The following is an 18,276-nucleotide window of genomic DNA, read 5'->3' on the forward strand; positions in this document are numbered from 1 at the left end:
CACCTATTCTGCTGAGAAGGAAATGCTGATAAGTAAATAGGCTGAGAGATGTCAGGACTGTCCATCTCTCACTGCTGTGGTAAGGTGACTTGTTAAATCTTAGCCATTTATGTGTGTACATGTTTAGCTTTCAAAACCTGGCTTGGCTGCACATTAAACATCATCTATCAAGCTGAGTTTGCCAGACCCAATGCAAATTTGGGCCACTCATGCCACCCCCTGTGCAGCCACAGCAGGTACCCACAGGCAGAGGGCTCAGGCAGCTCTCCTGTGTGCCAGTGCAGATTCCCTGTCCCACTTGCCACATGGGCATGGATTTGGATGTGGCAAAACTCTCTTTGGAAGGTTTAACCTCATGTAGGACCAAAAAAATGAAAAGCAAAGCAAGACCCTTAGAAAGCTCATGGGAAGGCAGTGAGCCTCTGAACAGGAAGGTCTCTGTCCTGGCTGTACAGGAAGGTTTCTGTTCAGGTTCCCCTGCATCACCCCAGCAAGGTCTCAGACACAGTGGAAATACTCGTTTTACAAGGCTCAACATTTTTTTCCTCCACCTCCCCCTCCGAAGTGCTGCCAGACAGTGCATCTTCTTCAGCAGCAAAAGAGGGGGAAGGTTTGTCCCAGCCCCAGTCCCCGCCAGGCAGGCTGACCCAACTCTACCCCTCTGCGGAACCACCCCTGGGTGCGGAACCAGGATCAGGATCAGGCAGGAAAACCTCCGGCAGCCTTGCCCCAGCTGCTCCCAGCTCGGAAACCTCTGAACAAAATGTTCCCGGCTGGGAACTGGAAGCGAGTTCGCTCCTCGTTGCAGATTTGCAAAAGACCTTCCTCACGCCAAAGACGGTCCCTGCTGCCTCCTCCCCGCCCCACCGGCGGCCGATGAAAGAAAGCGCTTCCACCAAGGCTCTTGGCTCTTGCTAACGGAGAGTTATTTCCTGCTTGGGGTGTGCTGGCCTTAGCCTCTGGAAATGGGAAATTCCACCCTGAATCCGGCGGGAACTTATTTCACTGACCGAAGTCTGTGCTGTCTCAGTGACATTCTGTGGGAATTTTTCATCTGAGAAACCAGTGGCTTCTGAGGGTGGAAAACGGAGCTTTGTCTAGGTTTTTAACCAGCCTGGTTAATCCACTATTGGAAAACATTGTAAAATTACCCTTTAGTGAATTACTAATCTACTAAACTAGAAATTAGAATGAAAAAATAATGCAATTAAAACAGCAAGTTATTCAGACTAGAGACAGCAGTATTTATTTATTTATTATGGCCAGTCCTCTCTAACCTGCACCCTGAATGCTAAAGTCAGGTTATCTGATCAAGTAAAGCTGCTCCTCTGAGTTACTAAAGCCAGCACTGAGGTTATGAGAGGTGTGAGGGGGGAAGGCCTTCAGGTCTCGTACTCCAGCTGGAAAAGGCACAAGCTTTTGCGCTGTGTGTTTACTGGTTTCCCTTCCCAGCATGTTGTGACTTGCCCTTCCAGGAGTGAAAACAGACCTACAGATGTTAGTTCATCACGCTCACCTATGTATGGTCTGAGTTTTGGCTTCGAGCGCTGCGTTCCAGCTCCCAGCCCACGTTAGCAGACACGCACTCCTCTCAGCCTGCTTCTGGGCGAGGGCTGAGCGCTCAGGGAGCAGGGAAGCAGGGCGTCTGTGTCCCTAAATACCATCTCTAAGCAGTGTGCGTTTAAGTGCCACCACAGATGCCAGAAGAAAATGACCTCTCTGGCTGACAGGCACAGGGCAGAGCTGCCTGTGGGGAGCTTGCACAGCACAGCTGGGCGGCTGTGCCAGAGGCAGGAGGAGCAGGGAGCCTGTGGGCAGACAGCCCTGCGGCATCAGGAAAGGGAGGAAATCCCAGGTGAGGCTGAGCCAAAGGGTTAGGAGTACTGCCAGCCCCCTGATATGAGGGGCTTTCAATGCCCACAGGCTTGGTTTTCCAGGGATAAGGTTTGGAACATAATGAGGTTAGAACAGCAACGAAGACAAAAAGTGGAGAGGCATTAAATGTAATTATAAAGGATATTCTTTTTTATTATTAAGACATGAAAGAATAACGTCGGAAGGGGCAAGGCACAACGCCTGGCCTCAGGCTCAGGTGTCCCCATGGCGGGCGCAGCGGAGCAGCGGCACTGAGGGGCTCTGAAAGCCTCCCGGGGCTGGGCTGGGCTAGGGACACCTCCAGCGCGGTGTTTCCGCGACACCCGAGCTCATCTGGCAGCCGTGTCCCGCGGAGCAGATGCTGCCCGTGGCCGTGACCGGCGTGCAGGCGAGCAGCATTCCACATGTGCTCCCGGGTCTCCCGATTGGTGTGCTCCGCCGAAGGGGCTGGTCCTTGAAGTCAGCTCCTGTGCCTGTCACAGATGATATTTTTTATGCAAGGAAACAAAACCAGGATATCTGATGGACTCTGTTATCTTTACAGACAGCTTGGAGCTACAGATGCAAGGCAAGAAGTTTTATGCTTGAACTTCGAAACTGTGAGTGGATTTTAAAAGTAATTTTAAATGCCTACTTTTTAAATTTTTTAAAAATTTTATTTGTGTGTGCATGTATGTGTGTGCAACTTTGCATGAAGTATATATATCTACATAATTTCATTATCAAGTAAGATGTGAATTCTCCTAAGATGAAATAATTATTGCTTTGGAAAACTTTGCAAAGTGTTAGCTGCACTTACAGCTGGACTAATATATGTGCACACTGAGGAAGAGAAGGATGTTCTTTTCAAGTGAGTGCAATTAGTCTAGTTTGAAATTATTTCAAATCATCTTTTCCACTGGAAAATCTGTTTGAGCAGGACTAGTTGTACTGAGGGAGAATCTCCTGGGAGTTTCCAGCAATGTCAGGCTGATCTGTGTGTCTTTGTTACAGGCACATTTGATGTTTGCTTGTGTATGGAGAGGGATTAGGTAAAAACCTGCTGTTACCATTGTGTGGCACTGCACTTGCTGGATGAAAAATCTGTTGGTACCAGGTGTTAGAAAGCTGGCCAATTAATGATGATTGCAGGAAATTAGTTTAAGAGAATATTGTCCATTATGATGCAGATTTACAGAACTAATTCTAACAGATACATTGCACTAGCACAGGAGGATCATTTCTGCAGTTGAAACATTAATAACCTGCTCTTTCTTGCATAGGAATAATGAAAGGAATTTCTGTGGGAGAGCTGTAGGGGTTGATACCCAAACCAGGAGTCCAAACCTGAGCAGGCAGTTTGCCACTCCAGGCTTGTGATGTTTTCACTTCCTTATGGGAACTGTCCAGGATGGTCTAACAGGACCCCTGTCATCCTAGGGCATTATTTTATATACAATCTTGTGTGAAAAGAGCTATACGCTACAACTTTTCTTGATTCACTTCGATGTTAGTGCAAGCTCAGATATATGCTCTAAAAATAATTAGAAATTAAAAGTTGTCTTAAATCCTTCCTGGATTGTTCCACATCTCTTTCTAGCTACCCAAAACAATCCAACACCTTTCTCAATTTAACATACATTTTCCTTAGTAAGCAGGCATGTTTCTCTCCTCTTCTTAATGTTTCTCTTTCTTGGCCAGGGTGTTGCATGAGTATATAAATTTAAATGCTGGTCAGTTTGAGTGAAATCCAAAGGTTAAGTGAAAATTGTGGCTAAGTGGCATGTTACTGCTAAGTAGGTATAGCAGAAACCCCATCTCTGGTGGATCCATCACCACTCATTCTCCGTCTGGGTGCCTCCAGATCATGCAGCAACACAAACAGCATCCAGATGAGGTGTGGGCATACAAGTGCATTTCTGCTGCATTAGTCAGAGCACATAACATGGGTTGATACCAACTTAGTATAGCAAGCGGTGGGGCAATTCAGTCCATTGCCTGCTAAAAAGTAAATGTCAGTATTTCTTTAACAAATAAATTGCTGGAGTAAACCTATAACTTTTTGCTACTCTTATGTCATTGGTTGCAGAATTTTTGTTATACCACTGGCTTCTCTAAAGTCAGATATACTGTATCATCAAGTCCTGCTGAGAATTAATCTGAACTTATTGGAAATAGTATAGTGATGATAAATTTCCCTTACCTTGATTCCTTTCCTCTATCTTTTGTTGGTCACTACAGCAGAGACAACCTGGGTTTATTCAGCAGAGCATGGCATTTTTCCCAAAACTGAATTTGGCACCAACAGAAAAGTGGTCCCACAGAGAAAATCATGAAACTCAACATATTTTGGCCAGAGAGGCCTTCTTAATTGATGTGAAGGAAATCCTAAAGGGAAGACTCCTGCTCATAGATGTATAATGAATTAGTGCTCTGTGTTGAACAAACTGCAGCATTTTTATTTCAATAATGTGAAAATCAATACATTTTCTTTTCACTTTATAAACAGCAAATGAGGCTTAAAAGAAAATTTAGGCATATGTAGAAATGCATTTCAGCCAACTGTCCTTTAAATGCTGATAAAGTCCTTAAACTAAAGGGCCTCTATAATCCTTATAATGTAAAATATTTCCTCTTCATGTCACATAGTTTGGTTCTTCTTGTTCCCTTAATTTGGCAGTATTTTCTCTCTTATTAGATATTGCTGCCTAGATAGAATGGGCCAGATTCTCAGCTAGCAAGCATGAATAGAGAATAACTTCATTGAAATCAATGACATGACCCTGGATTCATTCCAGTGTGACCAGAGTTGGAATGTGGCTCAATACAGGCAGCTGCCATCCCTGCCAGGCTGGCCAAGGAGATGAACGAAGAGTTACTGCAGTTGTGCATGTTGCTAGCAGAAGGATGGTCCTGCCAGCTCTCAGTTGTGCTTTCACCTCCAGATTCTTCCAAAAGCAAAGATTAAACAGAGCAATCTCACTTTTATTCCACGAACTTCAGCTTTGTGTCTCCAGTCTATTCAAGGTTGAAGCTAAATCCAGCTCTGTGCCTCCATACCTTGTCTAACCTTTGACATCCATCTCAAGAAAGCAAATGTATATATGCTACTTTTTATTTGCTTTCCTCCTGCTCGGAAAGATTTTAGGTTTTCCTTTTTATGTTTGTGGTGTTCTGTAGCGGTAATGTTGTTTTAGGAAGCTTGGCTTCTAGCTGTGAAAGTGCTGCTCCCTGTGATACTCCTGGAGGCTGCTTCCCCATTCCTGGAGAAAGTTCTGGTTTCCGTCTCTGTTGTGTGATGATAACCACACTGTTCCCATGGCCACCTACCCAGCAAAATAACTCCCAGGTCTTTGTCGTGGAGAGACTAATGGGGTTATTTTGTATTTTAGGTGGGGCTTCCTTGCAACAGTTTTGATTTCCCTGTTCTGCACGCTAGGACAGTCCAGAGCTCCTGCACTACAGAGAGGAGAGGTTTTGTGTGGTTCTCTGCAGGCTCTGTCCTATCCTCTAAGATTCATCCCAGAGGCATTAGCTGGCCTTGTTTCAAATGGAAGAGCCAGCTCTGACTGATACTGCTGGTCAGAAATATCCAGTTTATACCTCAATTGCTGCAGCTAAAGAACTAAATTCTGTGATATTTTTACCAATAGCAATTCATCTCATCTAGTTAGAAATGCCAAAGCTACAAAAAGGTCTGAAGGGGAGAGACACCTCTGGGGTGAGGCTGGTTTCCTAGTTACTCCGAAGGGCAAACAAGAACATGGTATGTTCAGATTTTAAGGAGTTCATTACAAATGCTACCTGCTGTGAGAACTTCCAGGAACACACACATCTTTAAACATTCAGTATCACCAAGAAATAAACACACCAGTGAAGCCAACAAATTTGTTCTTCTCTGGTGTTTCCCAAGCTCCTAGAATGAAGTGTGTTCATATCTACCACTGAAGTGGGGATTAGATGAAGCTAAGACTCAGCTGAACTTCAGCTAAAATAGTTTCTTTTTAAGTACTTTTTATCATTACATATCAGATATTTTTGTGCTATGTGGGCACATTCTCAACAACAACATTCTATTAATTAAAAAATCTTACTAAATTCTGTCTGTAAGGTTTACCTTACAAAATACTCATATGATGTATGCAGCCTAATTACAAAACTTTTATTTTTTTTTAATTATCAAAACTTTAAAGTTTCATAAAACCTTACCTTTTATAACTATTTAGTATTCTGTATCATTTGTTTGCTGATAATAGATATGTATCGCAGGCTGTTATTTTGGAACAGGAAACTAGAAAAATGTGTCTTTTTTTTTAATTAATATTCTGCTTCCACATGTGCATTTGTGAGATGAGGATATTTATTTGTGCAGTTAGTCAACAGGGGTTATGAAAATGATCAAGCAGATGGAGACAAGCTGAACATATGCAAAAGAGTCCACAAAGTCAAGGAGGTCTGTGGACCTAAAAAATAACCCCTTGGTCACAACACTGCTAATATATCTATTTTTTCAGGACTGAGAAGTATCACACTATACTCTCACAAAAGGTTTGCAAAACTGGGGCCTTTAAGTCACCTGAGAGAAGCTGTCCAGAAGCAATTTGAGAAAGGAAGGGAGTTAAGGGCAAAGGAAAGCTCTGTAAAAACAGACTGGTGCTAATACCACACAAATGCTCCTTGAAGCTGAAAATGAGAAAGCACAAAAGCTGTCAAGGGGAAAGATGAGGGTATGAGTAAGAATCATGTACCTCTGATGTTTTTTGCCCTTTGTGCTATGTGTTTCATGCCTTAGGGTAAATGAATAATACTCTGTTTTGAAGACAAATTAAGTTACTTTAATGAATGCATTATGCATTGTTTTGAAGACAAATTAAATTACCTTAATTAAATTGTTGGTTTTATGTTCTCAGGAAAAAAAAAAACCCAAAAAACAACTGTATTCATATGTCAAAGGTAGAGGCAGCTTTTGGGATACACATGTAAAAGGAATGTGCAGGGCTGGAGGGAGGTGCACCACTGAGCAACCCAGACCACAAGGTCTCTAGGTCTATCCAGAAAAATTAGAGGGATCCCAAACACTGTTGATCCCAAAACCTTTATAGCCACAACTGGCTTTTTCAACATTCAAACCCCAGATGCTTTAGTGCCACTGCATTATGTCCTGAAGTTACAGGAGTCTGAGTGGCATATCCAGACATCATAAAAAACCCTACCTTTTACAACAGTTTTCATATCATATAGAACCAGAAATTGATGTGGTTTCTCTCTGTCCCTCTGTGAATAAAAAGCCAAGAGCTGGCATGTTATTGTATAGACACAAATAGGTAAACTAAGTATATTTTTAAGAGGGGGAATTTAAAGAACTGATTGTGAAAAAATAAGTGGGACTGACTCTAATATTTTGGAGTTTAGCCAAAGAAAAAAAGAGGAAAGTAATTTTGGATATTTTCTGTCATTGTCTCAAGCTGAAAGTTTGAAAATTGCAGTCTGTGTCTTTATATGCTGGTGTATATCTTTACACTCTTATATCCTTATACTTGTGCTCATGTCTTCATACCTATCCTTATTAACCTGCAGAATTTAGCCCCACCTACTTCTAATTCTTGGAAACAAATGTGAGTTTATCTTTTGTGCAAGGTAGGATCATAGCCTTGATATAAACCAAGAACATGTGTCTCAAAAGAAAATCCAGGCAACTGAAATGGAAAATAATTAAAGGCAACAAAACACTCATGATTTTTAAACACTTTCTAAAGTTTTTATGGATGATTGGAGCAGAGTCTAGTTTTGGGCTGAGCAGTGCTGCAAATTCATTAACCTAATGGGAACAGAAATAACATATGATTAAGGTGCCCTGAAACATTCTGTAAACTCTGCTGAGAACTCCCTCCTGAGTAATTTCTGCCTTTGAAATGTTCTGCGCCAAAGCACAGCAACAGCACCTGCAGGCAGCTCAGGCTGGGGAGGAAAGATAAGGATGCTCTGCCTCTTGTTGTATCAAGAGAGCCATATCAGGAAGGAGGACTGTGACTGTATTTGTTGGAATTTGGTAGGGGCTAGGATTTAAGACATTGCAAAACTCCGTGAGAGCTGTGATGCCAATACAGGATCGGGATATCAGTATCAGCACAGTCTGACATGCCTAAACACAAACATCATTGTCAAGGATGCCTGTGCTGTTGCTATTTCATCATTTTAATTGCAATAATACCTAGAGGTGAAGCTGTGCTGTGCCAGCTGCACGCAGCGCATGACAGTACAGCTACACAGTGTGTCTGCACTCCACTTATTCTGCTCCACTTACAAAAAAAAAATACCTTTGACCTCAACTTTGAGGTGATTTAGCAAGCCTGCCTGGCTGCAGGGAAGAGGTAGGGTATAAAAACCCCACCCAGTCTTCATGCTACATCTGAGGCCTTTCTTGAATGCCCCATTTTCCAAAGGCTTTTCCACTATTTTCATGGAGGGAAGAAAAGATTTGCTGTCTCTGTTGGGTTCTGTTTGCTCTCTCTGTGTGGGTGTTAATCCCTGCAGGCTGGGGAGCGACAGCACCATGCCATGCCAGGCCCAGAGCCAGCACCCTCACCCCTGAGAGCATCTCACAGGCTAAAGAAGTCATAGCCACACTTCCTGCCCACAATACCCCTGATCTTAGCAAGAAGGATCTCAGGTGATGCTCCAGAACTCATTAATAGAGTCATAGAATTAGTGGAAAAGTTTGGAAAAGATCTAAGGTCATTGAGTCCAGCCTTAACCTAACAATGTCAAAGCCACCACTAAACCATGTCCCTAAGTGCCACACCTACATGTGGAGACACATGAAGGAAAAAGAAGGGAGAACCTTCCTGAAGCAGTTTTTCAAGAGTAGTGGAAGAGCACTGTGTTGTCTCTCAGGCAATGTTGCACACAGTTCCTCCATCACCCCTCCAAGGAATTCAGGCATTAAAACTTCAACACCTTAAATTATGCTGCTAGGGTCAGGAGCTGTGATGCCTCAGGTGGGTATCCAAGCCAGATATGCTAAAGCTCATACAGAATTTCCAAGCAAGTAAGTAAAAATAACATTCCTCCTCATGTTTTTGGCTCTTGCTATCTCCATTCTGACATGGATTAAGCAAACACACAGATAGCAGCAGAAGGAGACGCCAGAGAGAAGGATGTTTTATAGAGATAATTGCATGCACAGCTCACGTGTAGTCAGGGCAGTGATTTCAAATGCTGCCAGTTATTTCAGTGGCTGCTCAGTACTGAAACAGAGAGGAGCATTCCTCTTGCAGAGAGGAGCATTCCCCTTGCAGGTCCTCAGTACAGGTTTCTGCAGCACTGAGGCTGGCAGTCTGTCAGTGATGGGTCTGCTCTTCATTGCTGCTCTTCACTGGCATATGACACTTTGGGATGCATGCACTGTCCTTTTCTTTACCTTTTGAAGGTGACTTCCATTTACCTTTTCCTCCAAACTTTAATTGCCAAATGCTTTTGAGAAACATCTCCATGGAACTGAGATGCTGCTCCAAACCCTTTGCAAGTGCAAATTAACTAATCTTGCAGAAATAATTGACAGAAAAGTAATTTCCCTTTGTTATGACAAAGAGTATTGTAGTATGAGAGTAATGACTACAATTTAAGCAGCTATGAATTGTACATCAGAGAGCTCTAGAACTGAATATTGCTCACAATGAAATTTAAATTGTATTTCTTCTGCATCTAGCTGTTTATAAATAACCCTGCACTTACAGCCACAATAGTAATTTTTGTCACCAATTTCTTACTGCCACTGACAATAGAAATAAAAGATCTAGCTAGATGATGGCCACTGCAATAAATGAAGGTTAGAAGAATTTTTATTAGGCTCAAATTTTGCTAGAAATGGGAACAAAACCCTAGATACAAGCACAGCATGAAGGGAAAATGCCTTGAAAATTTAAGCAAACATTTAGCAGCTAGCATCTCTTTCTATAGCTAGTAACTAAAAAAAAAAAAACAAAAAACATCAAAAACAAACATGTCTCCTTGAACTCTGTCATATAAATTGGGATTTTGATACAAATATCTGGACACCATATTTAGATGCAGAAGTATATGTTGTTTAATATGCACTGTAATTGCCTCCAAAACCTGTTGGATCCTGCACACACGAGTACTTGCACCAGTCTGCAGCAACCCCTGCATCTTTCAGTGATTTGTAACACTCCCTGTGCCTGCATCCTCAGTGCAACAACCCCCTCTGACCACGCGTGCTGCTGGCATCTTTTATTTGCAGTTAGCCTGTGAGACTGATCTTCCTGTGCATGAGGGAAAGTCCTGCTTATGGCTTTGATATTTTTGCAGCTCATCAGCACGATAGAGCCCACCAGCAATCCTCTTTGATCCTAGCAGGTCTTCCTAGAGGTTAGAGCTCAGATCCAGCATCTTGATGTGTGGACATGAAATTTGTGTGGGCATTGCTCAGCAACATCTGAGCAGGTTAAGCTGCCCACACTGCTCTAGTCACTGTCAGGTCCTTGCTGCATTTTGTAGGTGAGCAGGGGCTGTCCTTTTCCCCAGGGATGGTGATGCTGGAGCCACAGGTGGGAGGGGTAGCCACATTCACAGTGAGAGCTGACTGGTCTCCAGTGCTCTTCCTCCAGCCCGTGCCACACACATGTGCCCAGAAAGTCTCTGCTTCTTGGAAATGCTTTCTCTGAGAAATGCAGCACCACCCAAATAGTAGAAGAAGAATGCAACAACATATTTTCTTTGTATATATTTAAAATATTTTTGATTGTTCTACACTTGAGCCATTGCCATTTCATTTCTCACAGTTTTTACAACAGCAATGAGTCCTCAAGACAGGCTTTCAAAGAGTAGAATGGAGTGTGTTGAGGCAGGGCATGGGGTTAATAAAGCCTGCAAAGGAGGCGACACTAAGAAATGCAAAGCAAAGCAGACATGGGCAGTGCTGTATGATGTGGGTTGGCTCAACTAAATGAAAATGAGTATCCATTGCATTTTTATAAACCAGGCAAAAATAATCGGAGTTGATAAACTAGCTTGAGTTCGAGTACAAGCTCTGCTGCATGCTGCTCCACGATAATGGGATAAGTTACACATGTAAAGAATTTTTTTCTGCAGCTGTGAATTAGCTGCCATAGCTGAATATGCAAGATTTTAAAACATACTCTGGTTTTCTAGTGGCCCTCACAGAGAATGAGTAAAGGATCTGAAAGATCAATGGGAAAAAATAGACACGCTGAAATAGCAACAAAGAAGTAAATTAATAATTTTGTGCATGAAGGACTCTCCTGTGGGTTTTTTGCAAGCACTCCTAACAGTGTTTTTTGCTCCTCTGATCCTTTCTCATCACTTTGTAACTTTACAGAGGTACAGACATCCCAACTGCCTAATGCCTGAGAAGGAGCAAAGGAAATAAGCATCCCTGTACTGCCAAAACGCATAAGAACATGAGTAATGGGAAAACTAGTTTTATGTGACAACTGGTGAGGATTTACCTTGAAAAAAGGAACACTCAGTCTGAAAACTTACACCTTGAAATTGCTTGTAATTGGAAAGCCACTACGGTAGAGCAAATTGGAAACCTTTTAAATAGCAGCTAAAATATTTTTTTCTGTAACTGAGATCTGTGTATTAGCTTCAGTCTGAGAATGAATATTTTGAGTCAAGAATTTTTTGATAGAAATCTATAATTACCTTTGCAATATTGCTGGTATCCATCTACTTAGTAAAGACTCTGACTTTATTAGCTGTTCAATCATCTGAAATACTCTATTACCAAATGCTTAGGGAGAACAATGTCTCTGTCAGATTCTGCAGCTGTTGGGTTGTGTGTTTAATAACCTGTTCTATTTCAGACCCTGTAGAAATGAGTCACCAAAGCTTCTCTTCTTTTAATCGACCCCCAGGTTAAAGATATGGTCAAACTAAATCCTTTTTGAAGCTAGCTTCACAGAATTTTTGTCCTCACCTAAGATTTAGATTGCCTCAAATTCTCTGTCAGCAATCTGTGTTCCTAAAAAGTGTTTGAAAAATTGTTATTTTAAGGTCATGTCCCTATGTGTGTGACAGTTTAGGGAGACTCTGCCCCAACCTCAGCAGGAGCAGGGATGAGGAACTCCTCATGCTGTGCTTCCTGAGCTGCAGCACCCACCCTTGATCTGGCATGCAATCCTATCTGATGATAAACCTCCAAACTGCCAAGAAAATGATGGAAATAAGGCCACATCTGCTAGTGAGGATGCAGCCCTGGTGTAACTGGGAGTGATTAACTCCCAGTCCCTCTCCTCCTTTTTCCATGAGGTTGTCTGCTGGAGGCAGCCTCAAGAAATCTTTCTGTGACCTGATGGATTATTATTCTCTGTGTTCTGGCCATCTCCATGTCTTTTCTCCAAGAGACACTATGGGAGCAGAATGACTACGGGAAAGTCTCCAGAAATTTGTCAGGGCTTTGAAAGCATTCAAAAATGTTAGTGACCATGTGCCTGGTTCTCCTGGTAGAGCTGCACCCATTTGTGAATCCCACATCTTTTCTGCACGTGCGGTGTCTGTGGCTGAGCCTTTGCCAGCTACGTTAGTTGTCCAACAGCTCCAGGGCTGTTGCTGTCTACAACTTGTAAAGCCAAGGTAGCCAAGAAGAGAATTCTTGCCTTGGAGGCTTTGAGAAACCCAAGCCTTGTAGACCATTGCAGTAAAGAAAGAGAAACACTGAGATCCACAAAAGGCAGGGCAACTCATGGTAGTCATCACTTAAAATACCAATTTGTCCAGCTGAGAAGTGAAATTACCTAGTATCTAGTTTGTTCCTCTGACATTCTCTCCTTTGCATTCCTTTGCTGTGAGTTCAGTCTGCATCATCTCCCCCACACCATATCATCGCCCTCCATTGCTCATCCCAGATGAAGCCAGCTGAAAAGCAGAGAGCACAATGGAAATAAACTGCAAAATAAGACTGCTTAGTGAGTTTCTCAAGCATTAGGACTCCAGGGACAAGAGACTTGGATTACAGTTGGTTATGGAAGGTTCTGCAGCTGCCTGGAGGTGGGAAAACAAAACAGTGTCATTATTTTTACTTTGTTAATGAGACATCAGGGTGGGTCTCTACAGCTGGAAAGACAAAGGGTAAATGGAAGTCAGGCCTATTACACAGATTCAACAGATGTCTCCTAGCCTTCCTGGAGATGATGGTAATGAGAGCAAATAGTTCCTAGCCCAGCCCATAGTGAAGGCTTTCTGTGGTAGGAGGATTTTGCAGCACAGTCACTGGACAGACAGATGGCTTCACAGCCCCACTTTGCTCCCAACTCACTTGAGGGCTGGGGAGATATGATGACAACCAAAAAAAATCCAAACAAACAACTAACCAAAAAAAACCCAACAGGTAGAAGTAGAAATAAAAAGTACAAAGAAGAAAGATGAACGAAAGTGCACATTCATTAACCACGGTCAGATGAGCATGAGTTGCAGGGTACTAAAGAAGCAGGTTTTAAAGATCTTGTTTTGAAGATTGTTGCTATGTTAGCTATGTTAAAAGTTAAAATTTTAATTATATAAATAATCTAAATATATAAAATGTTTGTTTAAAGTTCATTATATTAACTTTAAATATGAGGAAAAGGAAACCAGAGAGGCAGGTGTTAGTCTGGAATTTGAATCTGCTTGCTGTTAACTGGGAAAAGTAAGGAATAGTCAAACTCGTAGCTGCAAGTTTTGATAGAAAAGATGAGCTTAGAGCAGAGAGGACCACAAGTTTGTGTCCATGAGGAGGATAAGAGAAGATAGCAATTTCATCTCCTGAAACCAGGATGCAAAGAGCTGTGTTTTGTATGGATTTAAACAAGGTGCTTCAGAGGGTTCCTGAACAGTACAATGAGGATGGAGTGCTGGCCTAACATTGCCAGGATCTGACCTTCACAGAGCAAGATAAAAGCACGGGCAGCCTAGAGAGAACATCCTGGTGGTGGTGCTTCATGGGCTGCTGCATTGTCATAATAGTAAAATGAAGAACAAGAATGTCCAAACAATGTTTTAGGGGCAGTGCCTCAAATGCTGAGCAAGTCAGTAGCCCATTTACATCATACTGAAGTACAGTCCAAATTACTGTAATTACTTTTTTTTATGAAGACTAATGCGCTTTTTTCCTACAGGTAGTGTCTAGCTTTCCCAAGTCTGGTTCCTGTACATTCTCAAAGCTTCTGCTTTCTATCTGCGCTTCCAATTTCTTGAACACTTTTTCTCCTTTTCTTGCTCTGGATCACTTTTTGTGCTGATCTCTCTCAGTGCCTAATTCATGTGTTGTCATACTGACTATGACATATTCTCTGATTTCAAGTTCTTCTTTAAAGCACTTTACTTCTAGGTATCTCTCCAGGGAAAACTGTCTCATGTGCTGTTGTCTGTTTCTTTTATCCCAAAGCATATCCTTGCTCAGGTTCAAGAACATCTGTTTCACATCTCTTTATTTGATGTCACTTCTCAGCGCTTCCTGCTTTTCTCCTTCCTGCTTCATTGTTTTAATTCTCTGTGTTCATCTGATTTACTGTGTCATCTGTGCCAAAGCTCTTTGGCTGAATTCTCATCCTAATTGTGGAAATTTACTCCACCAAGATGGAGGGAGAGCAGTTCTGGTGTTGCCGATACACTAGGATCTGAATCTGGGAGTGATTTCTTTCTTGCAATAACAGCCTGCATGATTTTGGCAATATTGAATAATGAACCTGCTTTAATTTAGAGTACTCAATACCAAATGTAAAATTTAACAATGATAAATTCTGGAAAAAACCCCAAACATTGTATTGTAATTGTCTGTCTATAAACAATGTCATCTGGCAAGCAGGAGTCACTAGAGAAACTCCTTACAGTGCAGTCATGACTGGGAACAAGATGGATTTTCCTGGTTGTGTAAGCCATTAAACCAATGTGACAGACAGCATAGCCTTCAGCAGCCTACAGCACGGAAGGCTCTAAAGATTACATTTATTTTGAAATACTTTAAAATATTTTGAAAGTTCTAATCTCAGGAATAAGGAGGAAGACTGGGAATTGGTGCCTGGAAGTTGTGAAGCTACAGGAAGTAATAGCACAAATCCTTCAGTTCATCAAGGACAAAATGTTTTTTCCATAAATACAGCTTGACTCTCCCCTCATGTTTCTTTTTCACCTGTTATTCAGCTCACTAAAGCTACTTTTTCTCCAAGCATCACACTTTGGATGAAAAGACAGCATGGCTTCTTGCCAGGTAAAATGGCTTAAAGATATTTCTATGCTTATTTGATTTGCTATGAATGGACAGAACTGCTGGGGTTTTCACCATCATCTCCTCACATTCCTGCAGCAAATCTTTCCTGTTATGCTCTGGGTCTCCCAAACTCCTTGCCTCTACAGGTTAGGGGACACTGAAAAAATGTGTAACCCTAGAGAGTGATGACAGCTTTAGCAAAGCATGCTGTTGACTTGTACAGATTGAAGCATGGGATGGGGTCTGTCAGGGAATTTATCCATGGGCCCAGAGGCTGCCTGGGAAAGCAGTTCCATGGCCAATGATCCTTGTGTATGTCTGAGCTAACTCACAGGTGAAATAGTCTCCAGAACTATCAAAATCCCCTGTGTGACATGCCCACATAGATTTCCTTTGTGGGACAGAAGGAAAAAAAGAGAGGAGACACGAGTAAGTGTCTCTAGGCACCACTAAAAGGACAAAGAAATGGTTTTGCTGAAGCCTGGTTGCCAGCTTGGTGCTCTCAGAGCAGCCTGAGGATGGGAAGCACCTACTGACTGTGTGTGCACATTTTCATGCAGCTGCTCCTTGGTGAGTGCCTGTGATGTGTGGCTCAGTCCTTTTCCCGGCCATGTCGCTGTCAGGATGTGACATCGATAAAGGAAATCAGCTCTGAACTGACACAGATATAACACTGACACATACTAGAAATATTTCATTCAACACCTCCTCTTTTCTGTGAGCATTCACTTTTTCTGGCCTTTCATGGTCTCCCTGACCTTGTCACATGTTTGTGAGCTGCTGACACTTCATCCCTGAGTTATGACAGGAGTTATGGTTTGTGCAGTCCTGTTTTATGATGATGATTTATCATTTGTATTAAAGTCATGACTAGAGGCCTCAAGCAAGATCAGGGCTTCTCAGTGCAAGTCACTGAAAAAACATGTATTAGGAGTCGGTCCTGCTCTGAAAAGACCACAAACAAAAGGTGGGAGGATTAACAGAAACATGGAGATGTGAAAAGTAATCCTCACTGTAACCTGAGGAAGAGCACCAGGGCAGGGAGCAGCAGCATTCCTGTTCCCTGGCTCCTGCCTGCCCACGTCCACGCGCTGCCATCCACTATTCCTCCCCATGTCCTCCTCTCCAGGGGCTGTGAAGGGGCTGGCACCTTCCTGCCTCGCCACAGCTCTGCCCAGGACACATCTCTGCCTCACCCACTGGGTGCTGCAGCTGCATTGCTCCCATGTTAATCCAGCTCCCATGTTTAATCCAGTATCCAACTGTTAATCCAGCACCACTGTGTTTGCCACTAAATCGCATCCCCAAGTGCCACATCTACATTTTTTGGAGCCTTGCAGAGATGATGACTCCACCACTTCCCCGGGCAGCCTGTTCCTGTGCTTGACCACCCTTTTAGTGAAGATTTTTTCCCTCATATCCAATCTAAATCTTCCCTGGTGCAATTTGAGGCCAATTCCTCACATCCTGTCCCTTGTTACCCTGGGAGAAGAGAGTGGTTATTTCACCACTGAGCTGATAGCTGTCACTATCCGCAGTTTTTGGTTGTCACCTCCAAAGTGAGACCAGATGGCTTCAACTCTCTTCAGAGCAAAATAAAACAGGTGACTTAAAATGATTGTAATCTTATGTATATAGATCTAAGATATCTTTGGTGCAAGACTGACAGTGTACTAAACTGAAAGCTCAGAGCCATACTGTGGGACAGCTGCATCCAATCCCCACTTATGAGGCTTAGATCTCACTTTTGGCTCTACCCAAACACTGCCCTTGCTTTGCCTCTGCAGTACTTAGGGGATAATTGGAGGGTAACATTTTTCCTCCTTTTGTAATTGTTATTGCACTTGGCATTATGACCACAGCTGTTCTCTACAAATAAAAATGCAGTTCACAGAGCTTAACCTCAAAGATGGGTGTGTGGACTAGCATCAGTCCAGGATTTATATGAATAATACATTGAACAATGCTTTGAAAATGTTGTAGACCTTACACTCCTGTAAGTGCAAAACTATATAGAGAAGAAAAATGGGATGCAGGCTTGGTCTGAAGATTCTCAGAGAGGAGAAAGCCAGACTGTGCTTACAAAAATACTTGGTTATGCCCTTTAGGAAAACAAGGAAGTAAAACCACTGAGAGGTGCCCTGTCTCACACTGCTCATGGGAGCACCAGTGCAGCAGTCAAGAGTCAGCAGACACACTGAGATGGCATTAGGGTGACAAGTAGGCAGTAAATTGAGAGACTTTAGTGGGGGTTTACAGTGGGGGCTTACAGGACACTGATGCTGGCTAGACTCCAGAGCCTGCTAGAAACAGCAGAAGATGCTGCTCCCAAAGAACCTGGAAATTGTGTCTTGCATCCAAGGGCAATGGAAACATTACCACACAACAACACTGCTGCCAAAGTCACGTGGAAGGCAACCTGTCCCTCATCGAGCTTTTGTGATGAGGAGCTTGACAGAGAATGGCACAACTTGTAGCTCCAGGCAGATAGTCTGTCTTGCAACATCAGAGCCAACTTTTGGAGCTTTCATGACAGAAAGTGCTCCAGCCAATACATCCTCCATCCTCTTAATAATAACCCTGTGACTGTGGCAGGTGGCACCAGACAGACATTTTCTACCTTCCCAATTAATCTTCAGCATAGCTCGAGCACACAGTGAAGACCTGCACCACAAATACATCAAGGACTGTTTGCAAGACATAGGAATTCCTCTTTTCCTCTCAGAACCAGGGAATGTCCAGCCTTCCTAGCCCACCTGCATCATTCCCACCATGTGCTCCACAATTTGCTCTGTGTGTCTGTCTAATTCCTTTCTTCATGACACACTTCAGCCTATGTCAATTATATATATATTCATGATATAGTCACCATATAATGCCACAAGGAGTGGAAACTTCCCCCACAAATATGTTTATATGAAGAATTTTTTTACTACTCAAACCTTTTGCATGGATGCAAATAACATCACAGTAAGAAATCTGTGATGTCATCCCTACTAGGACCTTTGCTGATGTCTAATTCATCTCCATCCCTTTTTTAAATTTTATTTTCCTTTTCCTTTTTAATTTAATATTAATGAATTTTATTCTTTCTATAATATAGACACAGAAGTGGTGCTGGCCTTTCTCACAGTCAGTCCAACCTCAGCACAGATGTCACACATGTCATATTCTGCTTTATGCATTGACCAAGA

General features: G+C 42.6%; 1 protein-coding gene and 1 long non-coding RNA gene across 4 annotated transcripts in view; one reads left to right on the forward strand and one right to left on the reverse strand.

Annotated features, from left to right (window-relative positions):
* STARD13 (StAR related lipid transfer domain containing 13) overlaps window positions 1-18,276 on the forward strand; it is a 293,148-nt gene that overhangs the window by 6,226 nt on the left and 268,646 nt on the right. For all 3 annotated transcript variants that reach the window (XM_064409024.1, XM_064409026.1, XM_064409025.1), the window contains exon 2: window positions 2,420-2,474. The gene's annotated coding sequence lies outside the window, so the exon portion shown is untranslated. The remainder of the gene's footprint in view (window positions 1-2,419; window positions 2,475-18,276) is intronic.
* On the reverse strand, window positions 2,048-14,150 carry LOC135294149 (uncharacterized). The gene is made up of 3 exons (XR_010356304.1): window positions 13,754-14,150; window positions 12,633-12,753; window positions 2,048-2,348 (listed from the first exon to the last, which is right to left on the reverse strand). It is a non-coding gene; the product is annotated as an uncharacterized LOC135294149 (long non-coding RNA).

This window comes from Passer domesticus, chromosome 2 (genome assembly GCF_036417665.1).
Source record: "Passer domesticus isolate bPasDom1 chromosome 2, bPasDom1.hap1, whole genome shotgun sequence".
NCBI lineage: Eukaryota > Metazoa > Chordata > Aves > Passeriformes > Passeridae > Passer > Passer domesticus.